Source organism: Marmota monax, unplaced genomic scaffold (genome assembly GCF_021218885.2).
Source record: "Marmota monax isolate L192 unplaced genomic scaffold, Marmota_monax_Labrador192_F-V1.1 WCK01_AAM20220418_F8-fsc00067, whole genome shotgun sequence".
Taxonomy (NCBI): Eukaryota; Metazoa; Chordata; class Mammalia; order Rodentia; family Sciuridae; genus Marmota; species Marmota monax.
The window spans coordinates 8,203,197-8,222,049 of record NW_026695065.1 but is presented as its reverse complement, the minus strand read 5'-3'; the positions used below and the strand labels follow the sequence as shown (position 1 = coordinate 8,222,049).

At 34.4% G+C, this 18,853-nt stretch overlaps 1 protein-coding gene and 1 non-coding gene across 12 annotated transcripts in view; one reads left to right on the top strand and one right to left on the bottom strand.

Annotated features, from left to right (window-relative positions):
* The window catches only part of Diaph2 (diaphanous related formin 2), an 867,887-nt gene that overhangs the window by 369,578 nt on the left and 479,456 nt on the right, over positions 1 to 18,853 (bottom strand). The gene's annotated exons all lie outside the window — the stretch shown is intronic.
* LOC124081631 (U6 spliceosomal RNA) lies at positions 7,024 to 7,126 on the top strand. Its single transcript, XR_006848091.1, has one exon. It is a non-coding gene; the product is annotated as a U6 spliceosomal RNA (small nuclear RNA).

Genomic DNA, 18,853 nt, shown 5'->3' with positions numbered 1-18,853 from the left:
ACACAAATCAAGAATATAGACTATAACTGCCATGTGTAATACATACACTGAAAAATTTTCTGAACTTGACATAATCTACCAACCTTCCTCAAAACCAAATAATAGAAATAATGGAATCATTCAAATACTTGATTAAAAAATTTTTGCCATTTACATTTTAAAAATGAAAATCAGGCATATACCAACTTCAAATAAATATTCTCAATATGCAGATAAAGGGGAATATAGTCCAAGACTCCCAGTGCATGCCTTTAACTGTGGGCAATATTGTACTCTAAATACATTACTGTATCCTATCCACACACCTACGACAGAGTTTAACTTATAACTTAGGTACAGTAAGAGATTAACAACACCATAATAACATAGAACAATTATAACAATATAGTGTAATCAAAATTATTTAAATATGATTTCTCTCAAAATACCTCATTGTACTACACTCACGCTTCTTATGATGATGTGAGATGATATAATGCTAATGTGAGCTAAAATTAAGTGAGTGATCTACTCACTATGACACAGCATAAGGCTACAATGTAAGGGATATTTGAAAACAAGCATTTTGATACCAGAACAGATGAACTTATCACCCAAAGGGCCATTAACAGGCAGGTAGCATATACAGTATGAATGTGCTGGACAAAGGGATGGTTCATGTCCTGGGCTGGTTGGGGTAGGAAGAGGTGAGATCTCATAATGCTACTCAAGACACAGCATGTACTTTAACACTTGTTTGTTTCTGTAATTTTCCATTTAATATTTTTGGGTCATGGTTGTCCTTGCGTAAGTGAAACCATTGGAAGTAAAACCAGAGATATAGAAGAGCTACTGTATACAGTGTTGGAAAAGGTCATAGTGAACATTCTCCCTCTTTTTCTGTAACAAATTTCCAATACCAGCTTATAATTGAAGTACTTCAGGTTATTTGTTTCTTGGCATCTCTACCACTTCTCTGTTTATTAACATTTGAGATAACTCCCTTGTTATTAGTTTTGTGAATTTCATACCACTACAACCATATTTTCTTTCAACAAATATCTGTTAGTATCTGATGATATCCTAATGCCTACAATCTTTTGTTATATCCTTTTTGGCTTCAGAACAGATAAGAGGGCAGTAACGTGGAACTGAATGAAGGATGGTAAAATATAATGCTGAAAATCCCTTGATTTATTGTTCTTTTCCATTCTCTGAACTCTAACAAAACTATACACACATACACATGTATGTTGTGTGTGTGTGTATGTGTATACATCTACAGATATTTTTATGGATATGGATGTAATGCCAATTATGAATTCTCAATCCAGTGTTAAGTTACCAAGATTTGCTCTGTAATTGTCACCATGTGCTTCAGAAGACTAATAGTTTATTAAGATACCAGGGAGATATATATATATATTTTTTTTTTCATTTATTATAGTCCATATTTTAAAATTGAACACAGTTATCCTTTGAGACATTCATCACAATGGAATCTTCCCAAGAGTGCTTTGTTTTATTTTGAAAAACAATGGGATCAAAACTCCAGAAAGTCAAGGGTCATGTGTTTGCTCTGGTATGAGGAAGTTATAAAGGAAAAAAAAAAGAAAAGAAAGGTATAAGAATCTCATGAAAATCAAGGGAGATCAATCGAGTAGAGGAAAAGAATAAGGAGGAGGGAGAACAGGAGGGAGAGAGGAAATACTGGAGAATGATACTGGCAAAATTATATTGATATACCACATGCATATATGAATAAATAACAACAAATCCCACCATTATATATAATTATAATGCACCAATAAGAAAACATGGAAAAAAGGAAAAACAATGCCATCATATCAAGTAATTAACTTGTGTTTTCTTTACATATTTAGGTTTTGTCTATCAGTGAACTATCCAGCTACAGAACTGATTCTGATATATGCAAAATCATGGTGACCAATGCCCCATGGATGTCTATTATTTTACAATATAGTTAATTTACTTCCTTTCTATTCATTAATATGTAGTATAGAATATTTCAACACCAAATTTGCCAGCATCAGGCTGGAGATACAGCTCAATGATAAAGTGCTTACGTAGCATGCATGAGGCACTAGGTTTCATCCATAGTGCTGCACTGGAACATGCTATCTTAGGTTTGTACTACTTTGTTCTTACAACAATGGATCTACTTTTAATTATATTCCATTTATGAATGAGAATACTCAGTGTCAGTTTCTAAACATACCTCAAGGAACAATGCTGAACTTTATTTATATTTAAATGTTTAATCAGCCACTTATTGTAATACCCATAATTGATGAAATGTTATTCAAATATTTGTGGATGTTACCTGTTTTAAGTATCTCCCAGAGGATACAACTTGCTTTATATTTTGTTAATACCTTTTATGGACTTCAGAATCTACCAACTGATACATATCTCATAAGATTTATTGCAGGTTTTTCTTAGACTTTTGTGTTCAGTAATTCAAGCTCTATAACATGAACAGAAAATTGTCACCAATGTTTTGCTTTTTCACTTTTATTGATTCCTTTTTATTAACTTTTCCTTTTTGAAATTATGTGGAATTCATTTTAGGATATGGTGTGAGGTTGAACTGTAACTACTACTCCACCCAATTTAAGAACTACTAACTAAGAAATTCATCCTTCAGGAAGGTAGTTATAAGTATGGGAAGCTATTTCGATGTATCTAAAATAAAACATAAGTCTTTTATAACATGAATATGGTTTGCTTTTCTTGCTGATAATAATATGTTTTTGTATACTTCTAAGCTATAAAATGGTTCTCTTAATCACATTTAATATGAATTGATGATTTTATATTTATTTTAAGCTTAAATTCTGTAACAATATGATTTATTTCCCCCTTTCTCATCATATTATTTAAGATAGTTTGATCCTACCTAGCAGGTGAAAGCACTAAAATAAGTTCAACCATTTGAAAACATGTCTAGGAAATTAAGATGGGAAGGGATATTTTATTTAAAATTATATCACTATTAGGGAGGGAAAAGAGAAACGATTTAAAAACAAAATATAAAGAGAAGTACCATTTTGGAGCTGAATTTTGGAACTTTGAAATCACTGGACCTGGAGATCTAGTCCTGATCCAGATGATTAGTCATTAGTTGTGTGGCTTTGGGCATACTACTTAAGATATTTGATTGTGTCATGAAAAAATAGTAATTACAGTAAATATATCCTCACAGTGTTATTGGGGGGGGAGTCTGATAATAGCAAAAAGATTCACTGAAAACCAATAAAAATAAACACATTCATTATTTACAGCAGTAGATAAATATAAAGTCTTATCAACTTATTTATATACCAGGAATTAGAACCCATCACACATGGACTTAAATTCTCCAGTTGACTTGATATCTTAGCTCCAACAAAGAAAGCAAATTGACTAGGCAGTTCATTGAGTCAAATAATAATTTGTGAAGATGCTAAAATCCTGCTTGATAAATAGCAAAATAAAATAAATGAATATAACACATAATTAAATGCATTATACTAGTACCCATTCCATACAACTCGTTGGCATAAACTTCACCAGATGAAATAGCTTTGCAGCACCAGGAGATGGTCAAGTACAATGCAATCAATGTCTTTATTAAATGATACAAATGGGAGATGACTTAGTCTTTGTACAAGGAGAATAAAAAGGCCTGAAATTTTTGAGAAGACAAATGTACCTTTAATTCACTTTAATAAGACAAATCAATAATTAAAAAATACTTGACAAACTAATTTAACTGCATAATGAAAGTAATCAAATGTAGCACTGTTATATAAAAATATAGAGGTATGAATCTGATAAAAAAAGGAAAATAAAATAGACAACATTAAGGTTAATTTAAATCTAGAAATGTGTTATTTCAGAAAAAAAGAATAGGTAATTTGCTCCTTAATTCAAAGCTCTGAAGTAGGAATATGAATGCTTGGGTTCTAGTTTTAATTCCATGATTTCCTGGTGGCAAATCTTGTGTAACTTTTTTGACTTCACTAAGGCCTTAATTTTTTCAACTGTGTAATAAGAAGAGTAAATGATACAAGTTTTTCTAAGGTGTTAGGATTTGAGAATCCATGAAAAAGAAGGGAAGAGATACTTATTTTATATACTGTCAAAGAGGCTATTATTTTAGGAGGAAAAATCCTACCATTTATCATCATCACCATCTCATTAAAGGATATGTTATCTTCAAAAAAAGAAAGAATCTCAGAATAAAGGAGCACTTTTTTACATTCAATAGCTTTTAAATTTTGCTTAACTTTCTGTTTATGAAATATCTTTCAAATAGTCAGCTACATACTGGTGAAAACTTCATAGATTGACACTAGTCCATGGATCAGTGTTTTAGAACCACTGATTGTTTTAGGACCATTGAAAACATGCCTCTAGCTCTTATATTCTATGGCTCAATTCTTTCTTCGTTTTTTGGGGGGCATGATCGTGTTTCACAAAATAAGTATATGCATGTATATATAATAGGTATTAATTTTGGTTGTTAAGGGTGAGGATGACAAGGAATTTTTACTTAGTTAATAAATTACTTATTTTCCCTTCAGCCAAGACAAAGAGTCTTATCATTTGAAGGATGAATTTTTGAGTGTGGGGCCATTTAAGCATTATATTCATTGGCCACAGTAATCTTTAGTTTTTCATTGCTTCCTTTCAAAATGGGTATGGAAGATTCATGTTCATTCTTTCAGCATTGATTTGGAGGCAACAAAGCTCATGCTGCCAAGCAGTCACTTTCCTATTTTTCTTACTCTTCCTCAAATTTAATTATAAACTGATGATATTATGAAAATGGAAAGTTGCGAAGACTAAACTATAAAAATAACTGGTCATATTTGGGATCATATAAACACAGAATGGTAATGAATGAAGAGTAAGTTTCTTAAGGGTTATTCTATTTACTTAGCAAGTAATTAACATAATTATGCTAAAATAAATAGAAATATAGCTATACTTCAAGCAGCCTTGCCTACACCTTTATTTTTTGTTATTTTTTTCTTTTTAAATTGATTTGAAAAATGACAGCGCAATGTATCACAATTCTTATTACACATATACAGTACAATTTTTCATATCTCTGGTTTTATATAAAGTATGTTGACACCAATTCGTGTCTTCATACATGTACTTTGTATAATGATGTCCATCACATTCCACCATCATTGCTATCCCCTGCCCCCTCCCTTTCACTCCCACCCCTCTGTCCTATCTAGAATTCATCTATTCCTCCCATGCCCCCCCTTCTTACCCCATGATGATTCAGCCTCCTTATATCAGTGAAAACATTTGGCATGTGTTTTTTGGGGATTGGCTAACTTCACTTAGCATTATCTTCTCCAACTGCATCCATTTACCTGCAAATGCCATGATTTTTTTCTCTTTTATTGCTGAGTAATATTCCATTGTGTATATATGCCACACAAGGCTTTCCTTAATCCTACTTCCCATTAAGGATCCAAAATGCTTTCTGTGTGTTGATCCTACCTGAAAATTTTGAAAGGAAGAACTCTACTCAAATTGCCTAAAGAAAGAAATTCAACAAATGTGTAACTTTTTATTCCTGTGTATGGGATCCAGGTTCACTTTGCATAGGAAAGAGAGGCCTATCACACAGAAATTTAGGAGAGAAAAGGAAAAGGGCTCTATAGGGTTAAGACCAAGAACTTTGCCTTTTGTCTTCAGATAACAGAGTGGGGGTGAAGTTTGGCAGTGATTCATGTTCTAGAAACCAGCTCACCCAGAGATCAAAACCTTTGATTTTTATTCTCCTTCTTGGTAGCAACATGGGATGGTATCTCCAGTCTCCAATGAGGCTCAATCTCATGTTGTCTTTCTGAAGTTTCTTAGATGAATACTTTAAAAAGTTTCTAAACATTACACAACACGAAGTTCAAATTCTATTGGTAGTATTAAGGGTGCATGCTTTATAATTCCTATCACTCTAGTGAAACAAAAGGCAACCCCCAGAAAAACCTCTAAGCCTTTAAAATGTTTCCAGTTAGGGTTAGCACACATCCTAGAATCATAAATCTCCCTATCTACCCTGGTTATGACCCCTACCACTGTAAGTAGAACTGTGTATCACTCCAGTTATGGGCACTGTTTGAGCTACAAATGCTATGAATGCACTCAGAATTTGGTTGGAAAACAGCATATCAGCAGTTGCTAAGCAAGTAACAAAACCAAGGGATTAAATTACTTTTTTTGTTAAATACTTTTTTAGTTGTAGTTGGACACAATACCTTTATTTTACTTACTTATTTTTATGCGTTGCTGAGGATGGAACCCAATGCCTCACACTTGCTAGGCATGCTCTCTACCACTGAGCCATAACCCCAGCCCCCCAAGGGATTAAATTCTAAATCTGTCTCTACTCCTTCTTTGTTATTTAAGACTGGTAAAGCTGTTTTGATATTGTCTGTGTAACAGACATTTTCTAACAGCACTGGAGTTTTTCTCCTGAGCCAACACACCCATGCAAATACACACAACTTGAGAAGCCAAGAAAAAGTGCCCAGAGTTTGAGTATGCAGACTTCACTGCCCACGTGTTGACAATCTCCGCCTCTGTTATTGCCCTAAGAATTCTGCAATCATCATACCTGCCTAGTTAAGCATCTCTTCAGGGCCTTGCCCTACAGAGGCAGATTTAAAGGTTACATTTTCTCATAATAAATCCTACTTGCATTTTCCCCCTTTTTGGCTAGGCAAACAACATTTTTTAAGTTGCTTCTTCTTATTTTTTCTTCATTTACTTGAGGCTTCAATTTTCTACCATTATCTGTTGAACGTGGCAAATTTTTAAATATTTTTTTAGTTATAGGTGGACACAATACCTTTATTTTATTTTTATGTGGGGCTGAGGATCGAACCCAGTGCCTCATGCATGCTAGGCAAGCACTCTACCTCTGACCACAACACCAGCCCGTACTTGGCAATTTTTAATGAACATAATGTCTTATATACACAGGTACTACAATAGTTATTTTAAATATCATTTATAGTGCTAAATTTGATAGCCCATTCACTATAACTGGAATGATAGAAAACTAACATGGCCTCTGTGTAAGGCTGACATGCAAATTTGCCAAGTGTTCTATATTTTATCATTACACATTGTATACTTGTATTGAACAATTGTTTTTACCCCATTACATGTACAATTATTATGTCAATTAAAAAGCAAAAAAACCCATATTTTGATAAAAATATAATTTAACTTACTATCCATTCCTGAGATAAACCACATCTGAGGTACCCAGGCATTATATAGCACAGAAGAATAGGAAGGGAGGGAGTAAGGGAGGAATCCTGACAAAAATTTCACAGACTTGTCTCCTTTCTCAGAAAGTTCTTTCTGGTTAATATGGTGCTTGGAACCACATCGTTCTTCTATTCTTCTAAATACCACTGTTACAAAACTTCTAGTTAACCACAATTATTCATTACCTTAGGTTCACATATGGCTTTTTGTAAGCCATCCTTTGCCTGGCCTTCTCCTATTCAACAGAGTAATATCTTCATTCATCTCTTGAACTTGCTTATATACCTGAATTATTTACCCAGCTTTTATCTTCCTATATGTACCTAATTTTAAATTCTTCCACACCCCTTCTTCCTTATTTTTAGCTAAAATAGCTGCCTTGGCTCAGTGAAGAAAGAGTAATTTTGCCAAGTCCTCTGGCTGTTCTTTACCTTTCTTCATTTCGTAGCTTTCCACTGGCACCCTGTCCACACATGCTCATATATACCCATGAAATCCAAAATTGGATTACTAGCAAATGTAAATGATGGTGGCAATCTCAAAGCAAAAAATGCAAAATGCAAGAGTTACAAAGATTTTACACCACTCAACAGAGAATGCTTGCCATGTCACATGGTGTGGCATAAATGTGCTTCTATTACCAAGTAAAATGTATTGAAATTATGTTTCTAATGTATGCACATATGACTGTAATTAAAATGCTCTGTAGCACTGTAAATCCAAAGTAATTTAGAGAACAATCTCCGTTGCTTTTACTGGAAAACCAACATCTGTCTGTTATAAAAGTTATGCAGAGCAAAGAACTCAATTAATTTCATTCCTATGGTGGTTAAACTATGCACTCATTATTGAACAGTCTGAAGTTAAAATCAATTAAAACAATATAACAAACTTCCAGTAATTTTTCAACAACTAAGTTTATCTAACTCCCCCTTGCCTTTCATCCAAAGAACTACTAGCTAAACAGGCTAGTCTATTGCCTCAGCTTCCTCCACTGCTGCATACATTATGTAAACTCTTCCAATCTACCTTTTACATTCTCTAGAACCTCTTCTGCTCAATGTGACCAATAACTAATACTAGCACCAAACTTAAAAACCTGATAGCAGTTTATACTTTTCAACTTCTTCTTGGAAGTTGATGGTGTTGTTTTACTCCATACTATTCTAAAAAATGCTTTCTTCCCTAGGCTCCTAAGAGGTAGCACCAGTTTTGTTTATCCTCAACCTTTTTCTAACACTCTCTTTGCAAGTTCCTCTCAACTCCCATCCTAGATGTAGGCATTATTCTCTATGATTTTATCTGTAGCCTTTCTTGTGCTCCAAAAACTATGTGAATTCACCAGTTATCTTTTTGGCAACTTCCAAATATCTCTCTGGAGGTAGGAACTTTGGCTGCCTAAAATCTCTACCCAGAGTATGCCAGCACTATTTTAAACCCATTCTTAGTTTTCACCCTGTCCTCACAGTCCACTCCATATTATTCATAACTTTCTTTTTTCTAAAAAGAACAACAAATTTCAACAATCTTGGCTCAAATATTTATACTTGACTTTTTTACTACCTTATCTCATATATTTTGTCAACTGCTGGTTCTGCTACCAAACTAAGTATACTTAATTCACATTGCTACAAAGAAGTAATTCTCCATGTCTCACAAGAACAATAATAATAGCTAATTAACTGTTTTTCAATTCTTTTTTTTTCTTTTATTTATTTATTTATTTTAATTTTTTATTGTTGGTTGTTCAAAACATTACAAATTTCTTGACATATCATATTCCACACTTTGATTCAAGTGGGTTATGAACTCCCACCTTCACCCCATACACAGATTGCAGAATCACATCAGTTACACATCCATTGATTTACATATTGCCATACTAGTGTCTGTTGTGCTCCGCTGCCTTTCCCATCCTCCACCCTCCCCCCTCCCCACCTCTCCCCTCCCATCCCCTCCTCTCTCTCTACCCCCTCCACTGTATAACCCTGAGGGTCTCCTTCCATTTCCATGCAATTTCCCTTCTCTCCCCCTTTCCCTCCCACCTCTCATCCCTGTTAAATGTTAATCTTCTTCTCCTGCTCTTCGTCCCTACTCTGATCTTAGTTACTCTCCTTATATCAAAGAAGACATTTGGCATTTGTTTTTTAGGGATTGGCTAGCTTCACTTAGCATAATCTGCTCTGATGCCATCCATTTCCCTGCAAATTCTATGATTTTGTCATTTTTTAATGCAGAGTAATACTCCATTGTGTATAAATGCCACATTTTTTTATCCATTTGTCTATTGAAGGGCATCTAGGTTGGTTCCACAGTCTTGCTATTGTGAATTGTGCTGCTATGAACATCGATGTAGCAGTGTCCCTGTAGCATGCTCTTTTTAGGTCTTTAGGGAATAGACCAAGAAGGGGAATAGCTGGGTCAAATGGTGGCTCCATTCCCAGCTTTCCAAGAAATCTCCATACTGCTTTCCAAATTGGCTGCACCAATCTGCAGTCCCACCAGCAATGTACAAGCGTACCCTTTTCCCCACATCCTCGCCAGCACTTGTTGTTGTTTGACTTCATAATGGCTGCCAATCTTACTGGAGTGAGATGGTATCTTAGGGTGGTTTTGATTTGCATTTCTCTGACAGCTAGAGATGGTGAGCATTTTTTCATGTACTTGTTGATTGACTGTATGTCCTCCTCTGAGAAGTGTCTGTTCAGGTCCTTGGCCCATTTGTTGATTGGGTTGTTTGTTCTCTTATTGTCTAATTTTTTGAGTTCTTTGTATACTCTGGATATTAGGGCTCTATCTGAAGTGTGAGGAGTAAAGATTTGTTCCCAGGGTGTAGGCTCCCTATTTACCTCTCTTATTGTTTCTTTTGCTGAGAAAAAAACTTTTTAGTTTGAGTAAGTCCCATTTGTTGATTCTAGTTATTAACTTTTGTGCTATGGGTGTCCTATTGAGGAATTTGGAGCCCGACCCCACAGTATGTAGATCGTAGACAACTTTTTCTTCCATCAGACGGCGTGTCTCTGACTTGATATCAAGCTCATTGATCCATTTTGAATTAACATTTGTGCATGGCGAGAGAAAAGGATTCAGTTTCATTTTGTTGCATATGGATTTCCAGTTTTCCCAGCACCATTTGTTGAAGATGCTATCCTTCCTCCATTGCATGCTTTTAGCCCCTTTATCAAATATAAGATAGTTGTAGTTTTGTGGATTGGTTTCTGTGTCCTCTATTCTGTACCATTGGTCCACCCGCCTGTTTTGGTACCAGTACCATGCTGTTTTTGTTACTATTGCTCTGTAGTATAGTTTGAAGTCTGGTATCGCTATACCGCCTGATTCACACTTCCTGCTTAGCATTGTTTTTGCTATTCTGGGTCTTTTATTTTTCCATATGAATTTCATGATTGTTTTCTCTATTTCTACAAGAAATGCCGTTGGGATTTTGATTGGCATTGCATTAAACCTATAGAGAACTTTTGGTAATATCGCCATTTTGATGCTGTTAGTTCTGCCTATCCATGAACATGGTATATTTTTCCATCTTCTAAGATCTTCGTCTATTTCTCTCTTTAGGTTTCTGTAGTTTTCATTGTATAAGTCTTTCACCTCTTTTGTTAGGTTATTCCGAAGTATTTTATTTTTTTTTGAAGATATTGTGAATGGAGTGGTTGTCCTCATTACCATTTCAGAGGATTTGTTGCTGATATACAGGAATGCCTTTGATTTATGTGTGTTGATTTTATATCCTGCCACTTTGCTGAATTCATTTATTAGCTCTAATAGTTTCTTTGTAGACCCTTTTGGGTCTGCTAGGTATAGAATCATGTCACCTGCAAATAGTGATAATTTAAGTTCTTCTTTTCCTATTTTTATGCCTTTAATTTCTTTCGTCTGTCTAATTGCTCTGGCCAGTGTTTCGAGAACTATGTTGAACAGAAGTGGTGAGAGAGGGCATCCCTGTCTTGTTCCAGATTTTAGAGGGAATGCCTTCAATTTTTCTCCATTCAGAATGATGCTAGCCTGAGGCTTAGCATAGATTGCTTTTACAATATTGAGGTATGTTCCTGTTATCCCTAGTTTTTCTAGAGTTTTGAACATAAAGGGATGCCGTACTTTGTCAAATGCTTTTTCCGCATCTATCGAGATGATCATATGGTTCTTATTTTTAAGTCTATTGATGTGGTGAATAACATTTATTGATTTCCGTATATTGAACCAGCCTTGCATCCCAGGGATGAATCCTACTTGATCATGGTGCACAATTTTTTTGATATGTTTTTGTATCCGATTCGCCAGAATTTTATTGAGGATTTTTGCATCTAGGTTCATTAGAGATATTGGTCTGTAGTTTTCTTTCTTTGAAGTGTCTTTGTCTGGTTTAGGAATCAGGGTGATGTTGGCCTCGTAGAACGAATTTGGAAGTTCTCCCTCTTTTTCTATTTCCTGAAGTAGCTTGAAAAGTATTGGTATTAGTTCCTCTTTAAAGGTTTTGTAAAACTCTGCTGTATACCCATCCGGTCCTGGGCTTTTCTTAGTTGGTAGTCTTTTGATGGTTTCTTCTATTTCCTCAATTGATATTGGTCTGTTTAGGTTGTCTATATCCTCCTGACTCAATCTGGGCAGATCATATGACTTACTCACCATTCCTCTTATACATTTTCAAAACTGGGGCCAAAATAAGTGGCAAATGATGATCATATTCTCTGTTAAAGACTGGAAATTCCTATTATATGAATTCCACATCACCATGAATTAAGTTACAGTTCTAAAAATATGTATGAACAAAGCTCATAAGCATGTGGGTACAGTGGGGTTTCAGACAGGATGAGGCCATTTCTGGTAACACTCACCTTTAGAAAAGGCATATATTTCATTCTAGAAACAAACAGAGCACACACCTAGCATAGGTAAACAAGCAAAGAAAGGACATAGCTTCTGTTGGTCTATATTCAAGGGTCATAATATCAAGAATTAACTATCCTGTATAATTAGAGGGGTTTTGTTATTGTTGCTTTTGTGTGTTACTACTGGGAATTGAACTCAGGGGTGCTTTACCACTAAGATATATCCCTAGACTTTTTTAGTTTTTGTTTTGAGACAGGGTTGCTGAGGCTGGCTTGCAATCCTCATGCTTCAGCCCCATGAGCCACTGAGATTGCAGGTATGCATCATCACACATGGATTCTGGATGATAATTATCAAATGATACTCAAAATGTGGAAGCAGAACAAAAGACTGGAAAGAGGGCATCAAGGTGATGCCTTTACCTTTCATGGTTCTCCAGTGGAATGGGTCAGGCCTTGGAGCCTATGTTACTCCAGTATTAGTAAACCATTTTGTTTAGGTTTCTAATACCTCAACCTCTTTCTTCTTTAGCAAATGTATGGATATAAATACCAATCTCTCTCAATTGTGTCACAAAAATGAAGAACCCTTAGCCCTGTCCCATGCTTGTGTGTACAAAAAGGTCTTCATGAAGTTATATAATATCATACTAAAACCAAGAAGTAGCATGGATTATGCAAAATGGCCAATGCCAAATTACTGGCAATTCTTTATTAGAGAAAACCAGTTGGGTGATAAAGTAATGAAATATTTTTATTTTATAATGACTTTAGGCAAATTCTCTCTTGATACCATTGCGGGAGAGGAAAAGGTAGATGCACTAGAAAACAGTACAGCTGGGTAGATTTTAATTTGGTTTAAAATTAAACTTGAAGACTATTAATTATTAGATTGGTGTCAACCTAAGAGGAGGTTTCTTCTAGTAGTCAGAGGCATGTCTTCTTATTCCTATCTTTTTCAATATATTGATGAGTTAGAAGAAGTTGTTTGACAGTACACATGTTTCATTTGTGAATAACACAATACCCAAAGGAATTGTTAATATGCTAGGTGGCAGAATTGGGATTCAAAATTTGGAATAGGTAGCAACAATGAATTTAAACCAAAGAAAATTAAATTTAATAAGGGTAGACACAAATCTTACAGCTAGTTTGAAAAAAAATCAGACAATAGCTGTGACATGCCTGTAATCTCAATGGCTTGGGAAGTTGAGGAGGATGATTTTAAGTTGAAAGCCAGCCTCAGCAACTTAGCCAGGCCCTAAGAAACTCAAAGAGACCCTGTCTCTAAATAAAATATTAAAAACGGCTAAGGATGTGGTAAGTGGTTAAGCACCCCTGGGTTTAATACCTGGTACACCCCTATAAAAAATAAAATAAATATTAATTACATAGGTCTAGGATTTGGGAGACTAAGTTGCGTGTAGTTTTTATTTTTTTTTTAAGTGAAACAGAACAAAACAAAAAGAAATAAGGTTTTTAAATAGCCACAGAGTCAACATGCGACCCAAAGCAAGACACAATTACCATAAAAGCTATAAATGATAGTCTGTCATAGATAATCTAGAATGGGAACCTATATTTTCTAAAGAATTGACATTTTACCCTCTAATGTATATATAATGTATTGCTCAAACATTAAGGTAAAATCTTATTTGAAGTATTAGGTTAAATAATACATACCATTTTAGGAGGGGCATTTACAAATCATAACAAGTGAGAACAGGAGCAACTGACATTCTGGAGAGGTGAATAATTAAGGAATGGTTGACAAAGCTACACATACATGCTATGTATAAAAGTACTTTGGAAAAGCAAACAAAATGGACAGAGTTTCAAATATCTGAATTACTATTATGAGGAAGAGGTAAGACTCAGATTCTGTACTGTTTTCCACAATGGAAATGAATGGAGAGCTTACAGGAAGACGGATTTATATTAAATACAAAGAATGTATTTATAAGGGAGTAGACACCCACATAAAGTAAGGAATTCCATGGCACCAGACACTGATCTCTCAAGGGTGTTACAGAAAGTAGTGATGCTTTAGAAAAAGAGATTAAATTAGATGATCCTCTAAGGTCTCTCTAGCAATCAAGATTTCAAGATTCTATGAAACAATTATTAAACGAAACCATGGGAGAACCACAACTTCAATGTTTTCCACTGGTTTGTAATCTGCTACTTACTTTGGGTGTTGCACAGACAAAATTCCTGACTGCCCTAATAGTTTGAGTTCATTTGACAATTATGATTGGTCTTATCATATCATATATTTTTAACCCAATTCCTGAGCCATATATTCTTTACCCCAATTGCCCCAGGTAACATAGGTATATATATAAAATGGCTAGCTGAATTTAGAATTTTAGCTTATGACTACAGAGTAGGCATTTTCTCATGTGAAGTAAGGGACAAAAATCTTCCTCGATAGACCATGAACTGAACAGCTAAGTTTTATATCCTACAACCATTTCCTCCATTACTCTTTGATGTTATGTATGTATACACGTGCATATCTATGAATGGCTGTATATATGCAATCATATGTGTGTATACAAATGTCTTTATATGTATATATATAAATTACATGACACAATAATAAAGATGAAGAGAAAGAAGAGAAGTAGTGACAACATAGTCATATAAGATATAATATATTGGAACAAAGACAAGGTACTAGCTATTTCCAAATTGAGAATTTGGAGGGAAGCCCTTATTAATGACAAAAAGACAAGAACAGAAAGAAAAAGAGGAAAACAAAAGCTCATAACCTTAGTAACAGATGACTCAATACAAAAAGTATAAACAGAGCTCCGTGGAAATATGATTTACTCCAACATAATATTTTTCATGACAATCATCTAATTATTTGGCCACAATTAGAAATATTGCTTAAAGAGGCTGGGGTTGTAGCTCAAGGTAGAGTGCTTTCCTGGCATGTGTGAGGTACTGGGTTCAATCCTCAGCCCAATATAAAAATAAATAAATAAAATAAAGGTTAAAAAAGGTTGGTTAAATAAAACCTCCAAAAATGGAAAAATTCACCTGGTATCAGGTTATAGCGCTACAAATCAACAGAAGCTAGTCAGAACTTAATTGTGCATTGGTAAATTACATTTTGCTGCTCATTAGTATTGGAAGATTAGTACATTCAGTTCTATATCAGAGATCCTACAAAATACAAATAATATCCATTTTCTTTCTCATTTTTTGTTGTTCATGCAGTACATATTTATCTTAATGAGTACATGGCTTTTTAAATGATAGTTGTAAAACAAAATAGCACTATTTGCATTTCAGAATAATCAGTAATACCCAGCTTGAATTTTGTCCAGAACAAAAATGGTGCTAAAGAGAGTCTGTCTCATGCTGATCAGTTAAAAAATATGAAATTATAATTTCAAAAATCTACTGCAAAATTACAAAAATGCTTCTTTCATGTGATATTAAAATTTAGGATAGACCTAGTTTAATATTATGAAGGCAAAATAAACTATGTTTGCCTTTCATAAAGACTGCAATCTATACAAATCTGACCTCACTATATTATCACCCAGGACTTATTTATCCCCTTACAATGTGATTTCTGCCCTTCCCAATCTACCAAAATTGTTGTTGCAGCAACAGACATGTGACCTAGGCCAGAAAATCCAGTGACCTACTTTTTCATCCTCAGCCTATGTGCTTTCTCTTTAAACTTTTTTGTTGATTAATCCCCTCTTCATGAAATCTCTTCCACAGGTTTTCTTTTTTAATATTTATTTTTTTAGTTGTAGTTGAACACAATACCTTTATTTTATTTATTTATTTTTATGTAGTGCTGAGGATGGAACCCAAGGCCTTGCACGTGTGAGGCAAGCACTCAATCACTGACCCATAACTCCAGCCCTTCTTCCATAGGTTTTCTAAACATTGCTTAAGCACATTTTCCCCCACCCAACTTCTTTGACTTTTCCTTCCCTAGTGATTCTTATTTATATAATTAAATTGAACAGAGATGTTTCTTTGTCCTTTCCTTCTCACATTCTGTGCCTCAATGATCTTTTTTAAATCTCATCATTTTAATCATTACCTTTGTAGGGGAAGCTTCAAAATTAGAAAAGTATTGACACCCACTCCTCTCCTAATTCAAACACCATATGTTTACCTCCCCAGTAAGCAATTATACCTATATACTTGGTCTATACATCAAACCAGACAAGTTAAAAAAATAATTTCTCCCCCAACCAGGATCCTTCCTCCTTTTATTTTTTAAAAAAGGACAAAAACACATCCCTATTCAGAAAGTTGTTCAGGTTCAGGATTGTCTTTGATCTTTTTCTGTACATATAGAAAAATGAAATACTGTTCAGTCATACTTCACAATGTTGAACATACTTCACAATGTTCTTCTTTTTTAAAATAGTTTTTAGTTATACATGGACACAACATCTTTATTTTTTTATATTTATTTTTATGTGGTGCTGAGGATTGAACCCAGTGCCTCTAATGTGTGAGGCAAGCACTCTGCCACTAAGCCACAACCCCAGCCCTTCTTTAAGTTCTTCTTTTTGAACAATTACTATAAGCTAACAATTAGTTTCTCCTTCTTTAGTATTTTCTGCATCCATTTTGTTCATATCTTTCAGATTGTTCTTCTCCAAACCATTTCTAATATTCTTTTCCTCCTTAAAAATCATGCAGTGGCTCCCCTTCTGCCTTATAAATAAAATCTTAAATCCTTATCAGGACATTTGAGGCCATTCTGATGTGGTTTTCAAACTTCATTCTCAGTGCAATTTCTATTAATTCCATAATCATATCCTGCATTTTAGCCAAAAGGGACTACTCTCTTCCTCTCAAAGTTTACTCACCCTGTGTCTGGTTTTAACATGTTCTTTCTATACTAAAATTCCAACCTCTCTGTCCTTTATCATCCTTAGCCAACATGGGCCAAATCAAGATCTCAACCTACTGAAATCCCAAGTGATTCCATCATTCTGTTGGCTTTTCTCCTGGTCCAAAGCTAAAAGTTATCTCCAGCTTCAATAAACTCCAAAGGTGTTTCATATACTGCATTTCAGGATCTATTTTTATTGTTAAGGATATTAATAAATGACAGCAAGTAATAAGAGGCAAAGCAAATGGTTGATTGATGACTTGTGGCATAAGAAAAGGGCTTGTAAACTCTTTGTAACTATCTCGCAAAACATATCAACATATGATATTGTAAAAATTAAATTTACAGCACATTATTGGTCTTAATCTTTAAAGCACATTCAATGTTAAAATTAACCTATTTGTAATACTTTACTTTGTAAAAGACTACAATTGTTACATTGAACAAAACTAGAAACAGGATCCTTTTCATTATATACATAATACACACATTAGTAACCCCATCACCACCAATTACACCAATTTCCTAGATGTATGGTAGAGGCTGAGTTGATATAAAGCATTTAATAATCATCTTACTTTGCTTGGGCTGCTATAATGGAATAAGACATTGTAATTTATAGACAATAGAAAATTGCTCCTCACAGGTCTGGAGGAAGCTGAAAAGTCCAAAATCAAGACATTGAGAGGTTGAATGTCTGGTAAGGGTTCTTCCTGATTCCGAGATATCACCTTTTTGCTGTGTCCTCCAGAAGGAAAAAAAAAATACTGTATCCCTTACATGGCAGAGAAAAACAAAAGGAACTCACTTACTAGAACCCTTTTATAAGGGACCTGATTCTATCCATAAGGGCTCTACATTCATTACTTAATACAAAATGTTCCATCTCTTAATACCATCCCATGGTGATTAAGTTTCAACACATGAGTTTTGAGGAACATTCAGATCATACCAGTAGTGAAATAAGAGTGAACAGAAATGTAGTTGTGTCACAGGAAAAGATTGTTTAATCAATGTCCTGAAAAGCTCTGTGTATACTGGTCTTTAAAAATTAATAATAACCATCAATATGAAAACAGCCATGATTATTTTACATATCTTAGTTTAACCATCTTATATATTCTATTCACCATTCTCTGAGAAACCCCTAAACATTATCTAGACTTTTAAATTATATTAGGTTGATGACAATGCAGGGCAGATAAACACAGCTATTGGTAAAAAAGCAGAGCATAGAGTGTTTATGTCATTAGTCAAGGTAAGGAAGAGCATCAAGGTTTCCTTACTCGCAATCTAGGGCTTTATTCAATAGACCAAGAAGAAAAGGCAATTAGCAATTGACTTAAAAAAACTTTTCTTTAAGGAAGATTTTCAGAGCTATAATAAAAAGGAATGTGGGAAAATAAACAAATTTATAAGCAAATTTCAAGTGCCAATCATTGATTCTACACAGTGTTTGAAAAAGCTGTAAATGAAGGAGTACTCATTGGGATTGGGAGATAGAAATAGGAAAGAAAACAGGAGAAAGAAATGGGGCATAAGGGAAGACTTTCATATAGGTATTTTGTTTTGAAGATAAATTCAGAACTTAGTTAAGTCAGGATGTTAGCAGAAGAATTCAAAGTCAGAAAAGTATAAAGAAATTCAATTTACAAAGTGGAGAAAGTTGGGAGGGAGCACAACCCAGTGCATAAAATACTGGAATGTGAAGAAAACTAGATTCTAATTCTATCTAAGCCATTTGCTATGTGCTATTTGACAAAATTATTAAAATCACAGGACCTCCGTTTCATTACTGGTAAAATGTGATAGGAGGAGACAGCATCTCAAAGTCACTACAGCA